At 35.4% G+C, this 15,684-nt stretch overlaps 1 protein-coding gene across 1 annotated transcript in view; it reads left to right on the plus strand.

Moving 5' to 3' along the window:
- The window catches only part of TBCK (TBC1 domain containing kinase), a 199,345-nt gene that overhangs the window by 137,131 nt on the left and 46,530 nt on the right, over positions 1-15,684 (plus strand). The gene's annotated exons all lie outside the window — the stretch shown is intronic.

Here is a 15,684-nt window from a genome sequence, read left to right on the forward strand (position 1 = left end):
AAGGCTCTCAGTTTCCTGTGTCGTCACTTAATCTAGATCTTCATAAAATTCACTTTATTACAAGACTTTCTGCCTATTTTTTTCCCATCTCTAATTCATCCTGCAAAATATGGCCTAATTAATCTTCCTAAAATATTGCTGTTGACATGTGACACATTCCTCCAAAAATCCTAAAGTTCTTATCTATTTCTCATGTCCTTGAGCTTCTCTGTCTTCAGAGCCCTCATGGTCTGTCACCTACCTACTTATTCAGTACTATTTCTCTCTTTTTCTCAGGACAGATGTTCATTCAGTAAAACTAGTCTCTTCATTACCATTTTCATACCCATTGGCTCTAAGTTCTATCAGAACTAGTATCTTTGTTTTGTTCATAAATGTATCCCAAGCATATTGTATATACCTAGCGGGTGCTCAATAATTATTTATGGACTGATTCCTTACTCATTCACACCTTAGAACTCTTAGAATTACCTACTTATGCAACACTTCTCGTCCTCTTTTCTACTTTTCTAAACCTTACTGATTGTTTCCTGACTCAAGTCCCACTTCTTCCACCAATTTTTTGCTATTTCTCCCCTTTATTGTGTTTATTCCTTTCCCTGTATTCTCATAGTATGTAGCTGTGATTCCATACACTGAATCTTATGAGAGAAGCAGTGTAATAATGTGGTTAAGAGCTCAGACTCCAGAGCCAGACTAAAGTTGAATTCTGACTCTGTTACTTACTGATTATGTGGCCTTTGTTATTTAACCTTTCTCTATCCCAATTTCCTCATCTGTAACATGATCAAAATAATAAAATATACCTCACAGAATTGTTGCAAGATTGAAATGAGCTCATATATGTCAAGTGCCTATCACAGTGACCAGCACATAGCAAGTACAATATAAATATTTTCTTTCATTATTGTATAGTTTTATTATTGCTTTTATGTTAGTATTTTCCAATCAGATTAGGGACTCTTTGAGGTGAAAATGGTGTTTTATCTCTATCAAGATGGCTTAGCCCAAAGCTGGTTGATTAAATATTTTTTAATTGATGATTTATTAAAAATTTAGACTATATTAAGACTACCATGAAATTCAAGCTGCTTCACTTGGAATGTGATTTTTAAAAACAACTTATTTCATATAAAGATATACAGTCTACCAAACACTTTTATCCTTATTATATCAATTGATCCTTAAATTGGTTTATTCTCACAGTACAGCTTAGAATTGTATGGTCAGAGAAGGTAAGCATCTAACACCCTGTTTCTCAGCACTACCATATTCCCTACTTCTTGCCTGCTCAGACAGGTACAGGACAGATTATTAAGTCTTCTGTATAAACAGACATTCTACTACAAAAGAGAATATCACTACCCCTTCTTTTAGGTATGCCCAAATCTCTACAAATGGCTGTCTTGGGCACGTCCCTTCACTTACCTTGTGAGAGAGCCAGGGGGAGTGATTAGAGTGTCCATAAACACCTACTCCTCTATCCTGCAGGATGAGAAGGGAGGGGCATCTTATCTTGAACACTGTGCTCACCATGAAGTTGACCACACCACCTCCAACTAAAGCTCCTTATGTAATTTGGGAGGAGAGAGGACACTGGGATAATAATTGGAATTAGCAATTTCAGTCACTTCTCACCTAGCCCCGGGCAGGGGGGATGGAGAGGGGGCGGGCAGGGGAGAGTTGGTGACTTTTGCTGGCAGTTTCTGTTTCTCGTTAGCATGTTAAAGCCTCTTTGTTTCAACCCAGGAATAATATCATTCCGCATCCTGTTACACATGCATACATTCATTTACCAAACATTTCCTTCTCTGGGCAGAGCCCCCTCATCTCTTGCTATGAGAGATACAAAAGAAATCTAAGCAATTTAAGCTGTTGATCTGCCTGGCTCTTTGTTGTCATCAGCACGTTTGTATTGATCCTGTCTCTCTCCTCACAACATGATAGGTCACTTGAAGACTCTTTGGAGTAGAGTTTTCCTTAAGAAAGTGTATTAAAAAAAAAAAAAAAAGTATTTTCATTGTGTTGAAATACACATTATTTAATACATAAATAGCTGGCCCTGTGATGTTCCCTGTCTTATAAACATGCCTACTTTTGCTTTTCATGCTTTCTGATTTCCACCTTTCTTTTAGAAGTTTATCTTTAGTATTACAGTTGGTGTTCTAATTCTAAATGTTTTTGCTCAAAATAAGGCAAATCTCTATAGGAAATGTATACAATGTGTGCCACTTTCTGTGCTACCTCATTTTAGTTTCTTGAATTAGAAACTAGATATTTAATAAATTCTGCTTTGCTTCCAAAATGAAGAAAACTTAAATTGACTCAAAGAATCAGTACCATAGACATTCTAAGGTCATCCTATCCCAGAGAAAAACCCTCAGAAGCTCCAGGAAACTATCAATCTATCATGTATTTCCTGAACACCACTCCTGGCCTCATTTATACCCAGGTACCACTCAGCAACTAAACCACCATTGTAAATGTCATTTGAAATCCTTAATCTCCAAGTGGCTTTAGAGAGGCTAATATTTTATATTAAGATTTTATCTTTCTTTTTCACCCTCCCCCTAAACACAGAGATACACAAAATAATATACGAAAACTGCTTCCTTACTTAGGGAAGGGTGTTTGTTATTTTTAACCTTCTAATATACATTATGAATATGATCACATAGGGAGTTGTTTCTGAGTGCAGAATCAAAATATATTACTCTTAAAGGAAATGCAATTCTTGCTAAGAAAAATAATAGCCAGTAAGCAGTAATCTACTAAATAATTTCTAATATCTTATGTTAAACTAGGAAAACCTGTGTAATTATTTAGTGATGGTAATGTAATTTACATTTATGTTGATAGAAGCTTAGAAAAGTTTATTAAATATTCTTCCAGGTAGCCAATAGGCCCTTTTCTCTTTGATGAACAGGTGGATAAAGATCAGTTTATTCAAATATCTTTCAATGCAGAAAACAAGGTAGTCCTTACCAATGAAACATGGCAGTAAACCTCAAACGTTTTTTCTCCAATTGTCTGTATTAACGTTTGTGTGTCTCCTTTCTGAATGCATGAAAGCCTGCCCTACTGGCTGATATTTTTTTTTTTTTTTATCATTTAAAAACTTCATCTGAATTTAAGCATAAGAATAATTTTATTGTTTTTCTTTAACATATTTTAGACATATTTTGCTACATATTTTCTAGTGCTAGATCTGGTTACCTACAATGGTGACCATAAGCCATGCACTCTCCTTTGTGAAGCCTTTTCATATTGCTGTAAATATTTGGTAAGAATTATCTTCAGACAGATTAGATTCATAGTTATGAAGTACTTAAGAGAAGTATATAATAGTGCTGGTTAAAAATAAATCATATTTTTATAAATGTTTAAATTTTCAAAAATAGCTCATGCTTAATGATTAAAACTTAAACACAGAAAAGCATCAAGATAAAAAGTTGTTAATTCCACTGACTCACAGACTTTTACAATTTCTATGCATCATTCTTATATCTATGAAATATATTTATATACACATGCATGTGTTTATGCACACACACACATATTCACTGTGATATATGTCACCAAACTGGTATTGTAGTGGATTTATTGGGTTTTTTTTTAATATTTATTTTATTTATCTACTCATTTATTTGTTTGGCTAGGTCGGGTCTTAGTTGTGGCACAGAATCTTCATTGTGTCATGTGGGATCATTCATTGTGGTGCACAAACTCTCTAGTTGTGGTGTGTGGGCTAGTTGCTGTGCAGCATGTGGGATCTTAGTTCCCCAACCAGGGATCAAACCCTCAGCCCTTGCATTGCAAGACAGATTCCTTAACCACTGGACCACAAAGGAAGTTCCAAACTTATTGTTGTATAGGATCTTTTTCCCCTTGATAATACATCTTTATTGTTTCCTCTATTAAGAAATATTTTTCTAAAATGTGATTTTAATGGGTGAATGCTATTTCTTTACATGAATCTAGTGTTATTTATTTATCCTGTCACCTTTTATTATGTGTTTCCAGTATTCCAGTTTTTCATAATATAAGAAAAACAATATATTTAATAAATATTTTCCCATACTGCTTGGTACAATCTGTGATTTATCCATGGAACAGATTTCTAAAAAGAAATTTCTATTGCATTCATATTTGAAAGTTTCTTAATGCATATTATGATTTTTTCCTCCAGAAAGTCTATGTTGATTCACATATCTAAAGCATGTGTATTTTATTTATTTTTATGGAAGTATAGTTGATTTACAATGTTGTGTTAATTACTACTGTAATTAACAGTAATTAATAATAGCAAATTGATTCACTTATACATATTTACGCATTCTTTTTTAAATATTCTTTTCCATTATGGTTTATCATAGGATATTGAACATAGTTTTCTGTACTATACAGTGTGTGTGTGTGTGTGTGTTTCTGTGTGTTATGTCACTTCTGTTGTGTCCGACTCTTTGCGACCCTATGGACTGTAGCGCCACACACACCCCCCCAGGTTCCTCTGTCCATGGGATTCTTCAGGCGAGAATACTGGAGTGGGTTGCCATTTCCTCCTCCAGGAGATTTTCCCAACCCAGGGATTGAATCCTGGTCTCTTAGGTCTGCTACACTGGCAGGCAGGTTCTTGACGCTAGCACCCCCTGGGAAGCCCTGTGCTATACGGTAGGACCTTGTTGTTTATCCATTCTACACATGAAGGCTTGTGTAGAAGCTCCCACTCCATCCCTCTCCCAGGTCCCACCCCCTTGGCCACCACAAATGTGTTTTCTATCTCCAAGATTCTGTTTCTGTTTGACAGGTTCATTTCTGTTATATTTTAGATTCCACATATAAGTGATATCATATGGTATATGTCTTTCTCTATCTGACTTGCTTCACTTAGTATGATAATCTCTAGTTGAATCCATGTTGCTGCTGCAAACGGCATTACTTTGTTCTTTTTGTGCCTGAGTAGTATCCTATTGTATATGTGTACCACAGTGTCTTTATCCATTCATCTGTCAATGGATATTTATGTTGTTTCCATGTCTTGGCTATTGTGAATAATGCTGCCATGAACATAGGGGTGCATGTATCTTGTTGAATTATAATTTTGTCCAGATATATGCCCAGGAGTGGGATTACTAGATCATATGGTAGCTCTAGTTTTAGTTTTTTGAGGAACCTCAATACTATTTCCACAGTGGCTGCACCAAGTTACATTCCCACCAACAGTGTACAAGGGTTCCCTTTTTTCCACACCCTCTCTGACATTTAATATTTGTAGATTTTTTAAGTGAGGGCCATTCTGACAAGTGTGAGGTGGTGCCTCATTGTAGTTTTGATTTGTATTTCTCTAATAATTACTGATGTTGAGCATCTTTTCATGTGCCTTAAAACATAATGTGTTTTTGAGTTCTTCCCTACATGCTTTCTGTCAGAGTTCAACCAACAGCAAAAGATTATACACTCACATTAGGATAATTCAAGAACGGTTTATTTAGAGAGATAATAGTTACAAAGATGATGGTGGAATGTTGGTGAAAATATGAGAAATAATGCAGTAAATTATGAAAATTAGCAATAGCACTGTTACCACCTAAAAGCCAAAGGGATAAGGAAGGAAGAAATGATCAGAACACAGGAAATGAGAAACAGGTTGAGAAAGCCATCTTGAGAGGAACAGTGACCTTTGGTCAACAAACATAGCTAAATCAAGGTGAATTTTCAAGTACAGAACCAAGGGATTATATTTCTTTGACCTACTCTCTCTATTGTCTGAACCACCTTGAAAGCCAGAGGACCTGGGGTCCCTCTTCTAGGTCCAAACAGAGGCCTCCCACCAATAGAGAACAGGCAGGAACCAATGGAGAGTGAATCTGGAGAGACAAGCAAAAGATATCTAGGACACTTACCTACTTTTTCTATGTCTTTGATTATACATGTTTTTTATATATCTGTGATTGAGGTAAAAACTTTTTCCTTACTTATTTGTGTTTATTTTGTCAAGTATATGTGTATATCTCCCCTCCCTTCATTTTAACTAAGCAGGCTGTTTTTTCTTATTGGTTTGCCTTATTGATTAAAAGAGTTCTTTATATATTAGGGGCATCTTAAATTTTTATTTTTCACATATATTTCTCTTATTTAAGAGTTCAGCTTTTGCTATATGCTTGAAATTAATTTAAGTCATCAATTCTTACTCTTTTGTGATTCTACTTTTTACATATAATTTTTGTTCAACTTACAAATCATTTTACTTTGTAGTATAGGATAGAAGCATGATTTTATTCTATTCTAGGTAATAAATGATGCCTACATTATATCCTAAATAATACACTATTTTCTCCAGTGATTTGATATGGAATCCTATTCTTTTACAGCATTATTTCATTTATTGAGGTCTTTCTATACACCCCATTATGGCCTATTAGTCTCCTAGTCAATTCTAGTGCAATATCATGTGGTGATATTTTATACGGTTTTAGCATATGACAATGTATTTTATTATTTTTCATTGTTTTCTTGACATTCTCACCTATTTAGACAAATGAACTTTAGAGTTTTTGTTTCAAAATAAAAAAGAAATATCCTTTTAGAGTTTTGATTAAATTGTAATATATTAATACATTGTTTGAAGAGGAAATAAAGGTCTTCTAATACTGAATCTTTCTTTCCAGATAGCATTTTATGTGTCTCAGGTTTTTCTAATGCCCATCACAAAACTGTTTCATTTTCTTTAAATATTATTTTTATTTCTAAGTATTTTGTTCTGGAGGAATATTTTGACATTGCGATTGAAAGCTTATGTTCCTTGAGTTTTTTGACTGGCTTCTGCTGCTATTGAAAATAGCTAACAATTTTGTTTATATATATTGTGACTAAAACTTTACCAAATTCTTACCAGTTTTATTAGACTTTCCTCTGAGCAGTCTGGATTTTCTAAGACTATAGTATAGTCTGCCTGTATGGTTCATCATTAAGTAGAATGTCAAATATTTGAGATGAAGAACATCTGTCTTAATGAAATTTTTCATTGCTCAGATTAGCTTTCCTTCTGATATGTGTTTACCATGAGTTTTTCTTTTTCTAAAATTGGGAATAAATGTGAAGTTTTATCACGTATGGCTTTGTGTCACCTACAATGATGAATTACATACTTTGTCTCCTTTGACTAATTAAAGGTGATGAATTACTTTTCAAATTGTCCTTCTATTGAGCCATCCTTCATTCCTGGAATATCCCGTTTGGTCATAATATGCCATTCTTTTAAATTTCTACTGCATTCAATTCTCTAGTTTTGAGATTTTTTGAAAGAATCTATATTCATAAGGAATATTGAGGGTTGTGCATGCATTTATGTTTGATGCCATTTTTGTTAGATTTAAGTATTAGGTTAAGGACGCTTCATAAATGACCTTTCAATGTTTTCTTTGCCTTGGAATAGTTATAAGATAGAAGTGCTTGGGGGAAAACTGTTTGGCACCTCTCTTTAAAGCAATTGTTTAAAAACTTTAAAATCTGACCTGTTTTTACACAGTCTATTTAGTTGTATTTACAAAGTCTATTTAGATTTTGTAAATAGTCTGTTGTATTGTAAAGCGCACACACAGTTCATCATTCTCCTCAACTTTACCTTGGTCTATGAGTATATAGGTCTATTCAGATTTTCTGTTCTTTTGAAAATATTTGGAATCAATTATTCTTTCAAATATTTTACATGCTTATATTTTTCTCATTTATAGACAATTAGAAAGATATATAGAAAAGAGAGATATAAAGAAAATATAGAGAGAAGGAAAAAGAGAAGCATATTTACTTATTTTTTTTCATTTATTATCATGCACATGGTTCATATACAGCTTTTCCAGTTTTATTGATATTCCCCTAAGTTTCAGCTCTAGTATTTATCTATTTTTTCCTTCATTCATATTTTTTATTATCATTAAATTACCTACTTTACTAGGATAGTTTTGTTGTGTGTTTATTTTTTCCTTCTTTATATTCATCTAAGTCTTTCAATTAATTAGAGTATGTTTTGTAAGCTTATATGGTAGCAGCTGGCATCTTCAGTTTTTCAGTTGAGAAAAAGAGAGATGGCTGTGAGAAACTATTGAGGCAGACATGGGTTTCAGTATTCTTGATTAACCATCACAGAGCCCAGAGGCTAGAGAATCTGATGATTTGCCATTCCTGAAGAGTCTGTCTAGTGATCCAGACAAATAGCTTTGCTAATGTTATTTAATCACATTTTTATTCACTCATTCATTCATTAAATACCTATTAACAATTTTTGGTGCCAGACCTTGTGCTGTCTTTTGGAGATACAAATACGAAAAGATGTAGAACCTGTATTTAAGGATTTTGTAATTCAAGTGAAGAAACAGATAATCAATTACAAATATAGTAATTACTATGATACAGGTATGTACCTGTTTTGGGGAAACGTGTACATACCCCATAGCACAAAATTAATCAAGAAAAGTAATAGAAAATTTAGAAATACTATTTTATTCATTCGTATCCAACAAATACATTATGTGTCAGATAATATGCTGAAACCTGGGGAAATCATAGGTGTAAAAGTAACTTTCCTTGTCTTTGAGGAGCTGTTAGTCTGGTGGAAGTAAATAATCCTATTACAATAAAGACATGTACCAGATACCTGTGGGGACACAGGAAAGAAACTAAATGAGCCTGTCAGAGGTTAAGAAGACTTTCTTCACAGAGAGAGTAATGTTTGAACTGATACTTGTAAGGTGAGCAGGTATTTATTAAGTGGACAAGGTGTGGCATTCTAAGCAGAGGAAGCAACATGGGCAAAGGTGGCACAGTGGTATAAAAAGGCAGATAGTCTGCTAATGCCAAAGCACGAGGTACAAGGTGGTGAGGGGTGAGAAAAAAGGTGAAAGATACCAAGCTTTTATTAAACTCTGACAGTAAGTCAGACACTATTCTAAATGTTCTATATAGATTAACATTTAGTTCTTACAGCAGCCCAGGAGGATTTAGATAACTGCTGTTATCCCACTTTATAGATGAAGAAATTAGGCAGAGAGTTTAAGTGTCATGTCCAAAATCATACACTGTGAGTGGGCTGGCCAAAATTTGAGTCCTGGTAATCTGACCCCTGCCTACTATAGACAGATACCAATTCATAAAAGACTTTATATTCTATACCAAAGAATTTGGATTTCACTCCATCAGTGTCTAGAAACCAGTGAGGTGTTCTTAATTATAAAAATCTACGTGATCAGATTTTTAAGTGTATGTTAGCTGCTCAGTTGTGTCCGATTCTTTATGACCCCAGGGACTGCGACCTGCCAGGATCCTCTGTCCATGGAACTTCCCAGGGAAGAATATTGGAGTGGGTTGCCGTTCCTTTCTCCAGGGGATCTTCCTGACCCAGGGATCAAATCCAGGTCCCCTTCATTGCAGGCAGATTCTTTACTATCTGAGCCACCAAGGAAGCCTGATCAGGTTTTTATTTTAACTCAAGTGGCATTTGGAATATGGATTAGAAGGGATGACTTAGAGGAAAAAAAGAAATAGCAAGAGGGGCAAACAGCTTCTCCAGTCCATTTGAGGGATGGTGGAAGCCCTGAAGTAGGGCAGTAAATCAGGGAACAGATTCAGATTCAAGAGTTATTTTGATGAAACTTGGGATTTGTTATATAGGAATGAGAAGTAAGGAAGGATGAAAAGTCTGCAGTGGTTTTCAGATTTCTGTCCGTGGTAACTAAGTTGAAGTTAGTGCCAGGACATGTGACAGAAAATATGGGGGGACTGTTCTAGACACTGGTTCTTTATTCTCATAGTTAATATTTCCAGGAATACAAGGATTTTTAAGTGTTTGCAAATCAGTAAGTGTGATGATCACATTAACAAATTAATAAAACCATATGATATTCTCAGAACATACAGAAAAGGCATTTGATATCATTCAACATCCATTTATGATTTTGAAAACAGCTCTCCAGAAGGTGGGCATAAAGGGAAATACCTCAACATAAAAAAGGCCGTATATGACAAACCCACAACTAACTCAACAATGAAAAGCTAAAACCATTTCCTCCAAGATCAGGAACAAGATAAGGATTCCCACTCTCACCACCTTTATTCAACATAGTATTGCAAGTCCTAACCATAGATATCAGACAAGAGAAAGAAATGAAAGGAATTAAAATTAGAAAGGAAGAAGTATCACTGTTTTAGCAGATGACATGATACTATAATAGAAAATCCTAAAGACACCGTCAGAAAACTACTAGAGCTCATGAATTTGGTAAAGTTGCAGGTACAAAATTAATACATAAAAATCTGTTACATTTCTATACGCTAACAATGAACTATCAAAATTAAGGAAACAATCCCATTTACCACTGAATCAAAAAGAATAAAATAATAAATAAGGAATAAACCTACCTAAGGAGGTAAAGGACTTCCCTGGTGGCTCAAACAGTAAAGCGTCTGCCTACAATGTGGGAGACCCAGGTTCAATCCCTGGGTTGGGAAGATCTCCTGGAGAAGGAAATGGCAACCCACTCCACTATTCTTTCCTGTAAAATCCCATGGATGAAGGAGCCTGGTAGGCTACAGTCCAGGGGGTCGCAAAGCATCTGACATGACTGAGCAACTTCACTTTCACTTTTCACTTTCTTTCAAGGAGGTAAAAGACCTGTACTTGAAAAACTATAAGACACTGATGAAAGAAATTGAAGATGTCACAAACAGATGAAAAGATATACCATGTTCTTGGATTGAAAGAACTAACATTGTTAAAACGATCATACTTCCCAAGGCAACCTACAGATTCAATCCCTATCTCAAAATACCAATGGCATTTTTCACAGAACTATAACAAATAATTTTAAAATATGTATAGAAACACAAAAGACCCCAAATAGTGAAAACAATCTTAGAAAAGAAAAACAGAGTAGGAGGAATCATGCTCCCTGACTTCAGAGTATACTGCAACACTACAGTAAGCAAACCTGGTACTGGCACAAAAGCAGAGACATAGATCAATGGAACAGAATAGAGAACCCAGAAATATACCCAGGTACCTGTAGTCAATTAACCTACTACAAAAGTGACAAAAATAGAGACAATTTCTTCAATAAGTGGTACCGAGAAAACGGAATAGCTACATGTTAAAAAAAAAAAAAAAATCAGAACATTCTCTAACACCATATACCAAAAAAAAGTCAAGTCTGCCATTTCAGACTCTTAGGTACCATGACAGAGTGATTCTCCTAGTAGTTTAATGGACACAGGAAAATAACTGTCATGTTACCAGGTTTGGATTTTTGCTTGCTTGCTCAGCGTTATCACTAACACATTTAGATAGCCCTTTCAGAGAATTCACTCTACTGAAAGATAGTTTTTGTCAGTAACATTGCTAAATAAATTTTGACTCTAGTTTGGAAATGGAATATTATTTTTTTAAAGTCATTCTCATACCAATTGATTTCTGATATTTGGACATCTAAATTTAATGTGCATTGTATGTACACATTCTTAGGCAGAAATGATAATAGAAATTTTCAGAGTTGTTCTGTAGTTATCATCAATTCTTGTCCATTGTCCATAAACAATGTTCTGTGAATTTGAAATCCTACTCACACAGGAAAATACCAATATCAATGATACTAAAGGTTTAAATTTTATAAAGGAAGTTTTACTTTTATGCCTCTAAGTGGAAATTGTACAGTGAATAGTGAAATTGTGTATAAAACTGTCTAATAAAAGAAAAACTAGGTTCTGGATTTTTTAGTATTATAATTATTTTCTTCATAAAGCAAAGTTGTATAATTTGTCCTAAGTATAATTTACTAATCTCCTAAATTTAATTTGTAGATGAACATGCTTGCAACATATTAAAGTTCTTTGATGATACACACTCAAATTTCAGAAAGTTATGAACTTGTCAGTGACTCCTGTTTCCTTCTTTTCTTACCATTTCATAAGGCAATCAGTCTTTTCTTTGAAGAAACTCCTCACAAATGATGCATTTGATTGGAACCAACGCCAAGGTCAAATCTCTTTCATCAATCAGTTCTTCATAGAGAATACTTTAGTCAAATTCTTTGTTTCATCAGTCAGGCACACCTTCCGTTCAGACAAAACGTCTTTTAGAAAAGCCCCATTCAGTACTGAATGACTGAAAGCAGAACTAGAGTAATCAAGAGTTCTTTATTTTATCTTCATAAATGTACAGCTTCAAAAAAAAAAAAATGTACAGCTTCAGGTGAAGGCTGAGGAAAACACCTATAGAGCCTGCAATCTAATGAAAAAAAGATAGAAGCATTGATTGTATGACTTGCTGATTTTAAAACTAATCTTTCTGAAGCAGTTTTAATTTCAGAATGTTTAAGTAGATTTAATTTCTAATACTAAAAAATTAAAATTCCTAATTCCTATTTTTGATTAAGTGCAATAAACTCATAAAACTTAGCAACTTCCATTTCTATTTAAAAGCTAATAAAGTGAGAGAACAAGTGCTTTACTCTTACTACTAAAGAATTTATAGCATGCATAGTCACAGAAACCCAAGGGATGAGGGCTGACATTCAAACCCCAAAAACAATTGAGAACAATTTTTTTTTTCAAAATAAGTCTTGTCTGTTATGTGATTCATAGGCTTTATTCTCTCCTGCCTAGAAAGTCTAAATTGGAAATTATATATGTGGAATCCCACTATGAAATTGAGGAAAGAGAAAATAAGCAAATGAGATAATAGACTCAATCTTGGAAGCATATTAAGCATATAAGTAAAAATTTTTTGAATCCCCATATTTTAAATCAAGTGAATTTTGAAAGTTCTTAAATTTTCAAATTACGTTAAATAAGTTTTCAAGAGTGACTACTAGTGTTCAGCAAGTTTATGTTGAATTGAGATGTATTGCGTCACCTTTTGTGAAGGGTAGAGGATCCTCCTGCCTACCAAATAACATGAATAATAATTGTGAATGGCCCTTAGTCTGAATTGGGCTTCCCTCCTGGCTCAGCTAGTAAAGAATCTGCCTGCAATGTGGGAGACCTGGGTTTGATCCTAGGTTGGGAAGATCTCCTGGAAAAAGTGAAAGTGAAGTCGCTCAGTTGTGTCGGACTCTTTGCGACCCCATGGACTGTAGCCTACCAGGCTTCTCTGTCGATGGGATTTTCCAGGCAAGAATACTGGAGTGAGTTGCCGTTTCCTTCTCTAGGAGATCTTCCTGACCCAGGGACTGAACCCAGGTCTCCTGCATTGTAGGCAGAAGGGAAAGGCTACCCACTCCAGGATTCTGTCCTAGAAAATTCCATGTACTGTATAGTCCATGGGGTCTCAAAGAGTCAGACACAACTGAGTGATTTTTTTTTAAGTCTGAATCGGTATTATGACATATAACAAACATATACAGACAGGTTCGGTGGTCTGGAGTCTGATTTTATCTCCTTTACAATTTAGATACATTGTCAATTTACTTGAATTATCTAAGAAATCATTATGTTGTTCTTCATTTCTGTGAATCTAATTTCCACCCAACCATTCAAAAGTAACATAAATCATGTTAGAGAAGTTCAATACTGAGTCACAAAACAATTTCTCATATTACCAGACTTTAACTAATGCAATTTACAACAACAGTAATTATACTTGAAAAATGAAATGTTCTTAAAAGAGCTGTTTTTAAAGATAAACAGTGCTCTCATAAGGAAAAGTCTACCTCATTTCTTTCCATCACATTTGAGCTCGGAAGTTGTAGTGAAGGAAAAGATTAATGGTTTCCTATGTGTACTTTCCCAGGTGGCTCAGTGGTAAAAAAAAAAAAAAATCTGCCTGGCAGTACAGGAGACATGAAAGACAAGAGTTCAATCCCTGGGTTGGGAAAATCCCCTGGAGAAGGAAATGGCAACCCACTCCAGTATTCAGTTCAGTTCAGTTCAGTTGCTCAGTTGTGTCTGACTCTCTGCGACCCCATGAACTGCAGCATGCCAGGCCTCCCTGTCCATCACCAACTCCCAGAGTTTACCCAAACTCACATCCATTGAGTCAGTGATGCCATCCAACCATCTCATCCTCTTCTCCTCCTGCCCTCAATCCCTCCCAGCATCAGGGTCTTTTCAAATGAGTCAGCTCTTCGCATCAGGTGGCCAAAGTATTGGAGTTTCAGCTTCAACATCAGTCCTTCCAATGAACACCCAGGACTGATCTCCTTTAGAATGGACTGGTTGGATCTCCTTGCAGTCCAAGGAACTCTCACGAGTCTTCTCTAGCACCACAGTTCAAAAGCATCAATTCTTTGGCGCTCAGCTTTCTTTATAGTTCAACTCTCACATCCATACATGACCACTGGAAAAACTTTAGCCTTGACTAGACGGACCTTTGTTGACAAAGTAATGTCTCTGCTTTTTAATATGCTGACTAGGTTGATCATAACTTTCCCTCCAAGGAGCAAGCGTCTTTTAATTTCATGGCTGCAATCACCATCTACAGTGATTTTGGAGCCCAGAAAAATGAAGTCAGCCACTGTTTCCCCATCTATTTGCCATGAAGTGACGAGACCGGATGCCATGATCTTAGTTTTCTGAATGTTGAGCTTTAAGCCAACCTTTTCACTCTCCTCTTTCACTTTCATCAAGAGGCTTTTTAGTTCTTCTTCACTTTCTGCCATAAGGGTGGTGTCATCTGCATATCTGAGGTTATTGATATTTCTCCTGGCAATCTTGATTCCAGCTTGTGCTTCTTCCAGCCCAGTGTTTCTCATGTATTCAACATATAAGTTAAATAAGCAGGGTGACAATATACAGCCTTGACGTATTCCTTTTCCTATTTGGAGCCAGTCTGTTGTTCCATGTCCAGTTCTAACTGTTGCTTCCTGACCTGCATACAGGTTTCTTAAGAGGCAGGTCAGGTGGTCTGATATTCCCATCTGTTTCAGAATTTTCCACAGTTCATTGTGATCCACACAGTCAAAGGCTTTGGCATAGTCAATAAAGCAGAAAAGAATGTTTTGAGTGTTTTGAATGTTTTGAATGTTCTGAATGTTTTTCTTGCTTTTTCGATGATCCAGCGGATGTTGGCAATTTGATCTCTGGTTCCTCTGCCTTTTCTAAAACCAGCTTGAACATCTGGAAGTTCATGGTTCACATATTACTGAAGCCTGGTTTGGAGAATTTTGCACATTACTTTGCTTAGTGTGTGAGATGAGTGCAATTGTGTGGTAGTTTGAGCATTCTTTGGCATTGCCTTTCTTTGGGATTGGAATGAAAACTGACCTTTTCCAGTCCTGTGGCCACTGCTGAGTTTTCCAAATTTGCTGGCATATTGAGTGCAGCACGTTTACAGCATCATATTTTAGGATTTGAAATAGTTCAGCTGAAATTCTACCACCTCCACTAGCTTTGTTCATAGTGATGCTTTCTAAGGCCCACTTGACTTCACATTCCAGGATGTCTGTCTCTAGGTGAGTGATCACACCATCATGATTATCTGGGTCGTGAAGATCTTTTTTGTATAGCTCTTCTGTGTATTCTTGCCACCTCTTCTTAATATCTTCTGTTTCTGTTAGGCCCCTACCATTTCTGTCCTTTAATGAGCCCATCTTTGCATGAAATGTTTCCTTGATACCTCTAATTTTCTTGAAGAGATCTCTAGTCTTTCCCAGACAACAATAATATGTGTGACTAATAAAAAAGTAAACATCAGTGATA

The sequence above is a fragment of the Bubalus bubalis genome, chromosome 7 (assembly GCF_019923935.1).
Source record: "Bubalus bubalis isolate 160015118507 breed Murrah chromosome 7, NDDB_SH_1, whole genome shotgun sequence".
Classification (NCBI taxonomy): domain Eukaryota; kingdom Metazoa; phylum Chordata; class Mammalia; order Artiodactyla; family Bovidae; genus Bubalus; species Bubalus bubalis.